The sequence below is a fragment of the Octopus bimaculoides genome, chromosome 11 (genome assembly GCF_001194135.2).
Source record: "Octopus bimaculoides isolate UCB-OBI-ISO-001 chromosome 11, ASM119413v2, whole genome shotgun sequence".
NCBI lineage: Eukaryota > Metazoa > Mollusca > Cephalopoda > Octopoda > Octopodidae > Octopus > Octopus bimaculoides.
Window position 1 is genome coordinate 77,424,205 of NC_068991.1, and position 4,533 is coordinate 77,428,737.

The 4,533-nt window shown below is 36.4% G+C and overlaps 2 long non-coding RNA genes across 3 annotated transcripts in view; one reads left to right on the forward strand and one right to left on the reverse strand.

The window, feature by feature from the left end:
- Positions 1-1,895, reverse strand: part of LOC128249108 (uncharacterized) — a 33,816-nt gene extending 31,921 nt beyond the window's left edge. The window contains exon 1 of the long non-coding RNA XR_008265238.1: positions 1,227-1,895. This is a non-coding gene — a long non-coding RNA (uncharacterized LOC128249108). The remainder of the gene's footprint in view (positions 1-1,226) is intronic.
- LOC106867980 (uncharacterized) overlaps positions 1-4,533 on the forward strand; it is a 637,828-nt gene that overhangs the window by 449,457 nt on the left and 183,838 nt on the right. The window lies entirely within an intron of this gene.

Consider the following 4,533-nt stretch of genomic DNA (forward strand, 5'->3'; position numbering starts at 1 on the left):
ATACATATATATATGTATGCATACATATAAATATACTCACACACACACACACACATACACACATACATATATGTGTGTGTATGTATGTTTATATATATGTTGGCTTAAGCATTGTGATACTAATAAGCTGATGTAGAACTCAATAAAGGTATCCTTCAGAATAAGTGCAGAGCGATAATAAGAAAAAAGAGATGACAGGAGAATAAACAATTATCTTATGATAATCGTTTATTCCCTTGTCATCTTATTTTTCTGATATATATATATATATATATATATATATATATATATATATGAGCCTAAGGTCCTGGTATGGTGTAAAGTTAGGATATTTCCAGGGAAGCACTCAACTCGAATACTGGGCTGTTAACACTGTCAGGTTCTAAACCAATGCCAGAATTTCTCAAGTGTAGAGAAACTCACTTTTAGTGTGTGTGCATGTGTGTGTGTGTGTATATATATTTCAATATATGATGGGCTCATTTCAATTTCTGTCGACCAGTTAAACACTTGCTATTGTGCCATATGGTGTGAGTGAACCAAAAATCAAGTTGTTAGGAAGTTAATTTCTTAATCACTTAAGTATCATCATGTTAATGAGTGCACCCATATACATATACGTATATATATATATATATATATATATATATATATATATATATATATATATATATATATATATATATATATATATGTATATACATATACACATATATATATATACATACATACATGCATGCATATATGTATATATATATATACACACAAAGACACATAAACACATGCACATGTATGCGTATATGATATATGTGAGAGCTGTAAAATGTATTTCGATGTATCATTTCCAAAGTGCGATTATCATTTTACGTAGAACTCAATACATTATATAGTGTTCTTAGATGTATTTCTTATGTGAAACATGGACATTACATTCTGAATTCCAGCTTGGACTTGACTGTCCACTCCGCATACCCACAAGTAATCTTCCTATATATTGAATGTGTGTGTGTGTACATTGATATATCTACGCATACACAAATAGAGATACAAACACATATTGTGTATATAAATATATGCATTTAGGCATGTGTGTGTGTGTGTGTATGTATATGTACACAGGCAAACAAATATACACACCCCCATATATATATATATATATAGATTATATACATACATATATATTTACATTCACAAATGCATATACATAGATAAATATATGGACATACCTGTTACAGGATTAAATTATTGTGAGAGGATCACTCTGTTTCAAAGACACTGTGTGTGTGTGTGTGTGCGTGTCCATTTAGAATGATCTACATCATCATTTAAAATCTGTCGTCCATGCTGACATGGACTGCATTAAGCTCCACACATCTTAATGTAAATATATATACATAGATGTAGGTAGGTGTGTGTGCATATGTCTTGAGTTACATCGGTACATTCACACACACACACACACACACACAAATGTATGCATTTATGTATATATGTAGACACAGACACTCAGTCACAACACACAGCACACATACGTACAGAATATGTTTGTTGACAGCTATCTATACCTAAATACGTGGGTGTTTTGTGTATGTGTATGTGGTTATGTTGTAGGGCTTTCTTAATCAGACGATGTAAGGTGACCAGTCGTACAAGAAAATAATCTATATATTTCCATGTAGGGTAAACATGTAGCAGTGTATATTATTTTTCATATTTCTGGAGATGGGTGGTGAGCTAGCAGAATCATTAGCATGCTGCACAAGATTCTTAGTGGCATCCCATTTGTCTTTAGATTCTGAGTTCAAATTCCACCAAGGTCAACTTTGCCTTTCATTCCCCAGGGTCAATGGAATATGTACCTGTTGAGCACTGGGGGTCAATTTAATTGACTTAACCCCTCCTTTGAAATTGCTGGCCTTGTGCCAAAATTTGAAACCAGTATTTCAGGAGATGAATATATTTCTGAAGTTATCTGAGGGCCTCAGTTTTCCTATTTACCTAGCATTTAATTCAAGAACCATGAATAAATCTTGGGACATTTTAGTGAGAAAGATGTTAATAATTGCGTTTGTACGTGTCCTTGTGTCCTATCTGCCTGCCTGTGTGTGTATATATCACCACCATCATCATTATCATCATCTTCATCATCATCATCATCATCATCATCATTATCGTTTAACCTTTGTTTCCCATGCTGTCATGGGTTGGACAGTTCAACAAGATCTGACAAGATGAATGACTCTGTTGTGCTCCGATGTCTCCTTTTTTTTTCTTCAAACGGATGCCCTGTCCAATATCAACTAATTTATTGAGTGTAATAGGTGCTTCTTTCATGGTTCCAGCACTAGTGAACTCGCAAGTCTAAGGGCCTAAAGTGGACCCTATAACCGAAAGAGCGATGCAGATTGTGGTGATTTTACATTGGATTGTTGAGAGAAGGTAAAGAAAGATGTGAGAATAAGATTTATGGTTGTGAGACAATGGATGTGGAGAGAGTAATAGAGCAGAGAATGTTGTGAGAGGGAGCAGCATGACAGAGGAGAGAGGAAGGTTTCAATGTCTGTCAGGGCTTAGTGAGAAGGGGGTGGGGAACATATTAGGAAAGTGCTCAGGTGTCTTGTGTATGGAGTTCTGGGTTATTCTATGTTAGGAGATGAATATGGAGAGAAAGCAGGAAGGAAAGTGGCTGAGAAATCAAGACAGAGTCATTGAAGCAAAGAGAGGAATGGGTGTTATGGGGTTAGGTCAGAGGAGAGAGAGAGAGAGAGAGAGAGAGAGAGAGAGTGGTGGGAGGGTGTACTGAGGTAGTGAAGAAGCTACGGGAAGAGGACCATGAGAAGAAAATGAAGTAGATGGTGGGAGGTGTAGTGAGAGTATGAGAACAATGAGGGAATGATAGGCTGATGGTTCTGACCAGTAGAAAGAACACAACCACAAACTGATTCTATTGGTGTGCTTATCTTTAGGGAAAAAAATTTCCTTAATAACTTCCTTTCCACAGCCCAATGTAATTATTTCAATACTTCGGCATCAGTTTCCATTTTTTCTGTCTACTACATGGTCAGTCACAGACATGTCCTGATTATTCGAAGCAAGTGGAAAACCTTTGTAATAATTCTTTGCTACGTTAGTAACATGTTACTCCTAAAAACTATCTGAGAATGGTGGGGTACTTCTATCTTTTGACTATTAGAGCACACATTCCACTCCCCCATCCGGCATCCATTTATCTGCCATATTATAACAGTCCAAGGGTAAATAATACACTAGATATATTTTCCACATTAAACTACTTAGGGATCCAGATTTTTGCACCACCCATTCATATACATGTGCACACATGCATGCACATGTGTATGCTCACACACTCACACACACATACTTTATTTCGTTCTTTTTCCATCTACAGAATTCCACATACATGGCATTTTCCCAAGGATCCATACACAGGGTTTAATCTGGAACCATGTGGCTATTAGCTGATTCTTAACCACATAACTATGCCTACTTGTGTGTGTGTGTGTATATATATATGTAATGGGTGTGTGGTTGTGTGCATATATATATATATATATATATATATATATATATATATATGTACACACAACACACACATACATTTATTTATATTATTATGTATATGTGTATATATACATTTATATTTACACACTCACACACACACACACACACACACACACACACACACACACACACACATACAGGGTGTGATGGGTAAATTGTCGCCATTTTATATTTTTAATTTCACGCATGTGCATTGTTTTTTGATTTTGTCAGCTTCACAGTATGGAAGGGTCAGTTGGGCACTGTCTGCACTATGAAACTTTTGAACTAACTCAAGTGTCACTTCCAACTAAACATGCTTTAGTTTTTCTCAGACAAGAAAAATTACTGCCAAGATCAGATGGTGAACACACAGAACAACTGTTGGCCTGCTGTGTCCCCAAAACATGTACCGAGAGTGATAAAAATAGAACATCCATTCAACATCATGATGTTTAGCCTACATGAAGTGCCTGGAGGAGGTAATGCTGCCCTGGGTCAAGAGGGTGGCTGCTGGAAGACCCTGTGTCTGGCAACAAGACCCTGCAACATGCCACACAAGCAGGAGAACCCAGTCATGGCTGTCAGACAATTTCTATGACCACATCACCCCTGACATCTGGTCACTTAACTGCCCAGACTGCAACCCACTTGATTACTATTTGTGGGGCACAGTTGAGCGAGAGACAAGCAAAACTCTTTCAACCACCAAAGATGAACTGAAGGCAAAGATTATGGCAACATTCACCAACTTAAGCAAGGAGATTGTCCAGAAGAGTTGCAGGAAATTCCGAAGCTGTCTGGGGGGCTGTGGATGAAGCCAATGGAGATTTTATTGAATAAATTTACTCTTTAGTATTTCAAGATATTTTTATGTAATTTTGATAAATATATCTGTTAAAGTAAGACATCAGTGTTAATTTCAATTTTGCATAATTTAGACTACAATTTATTCACTGCACCCTGTATATA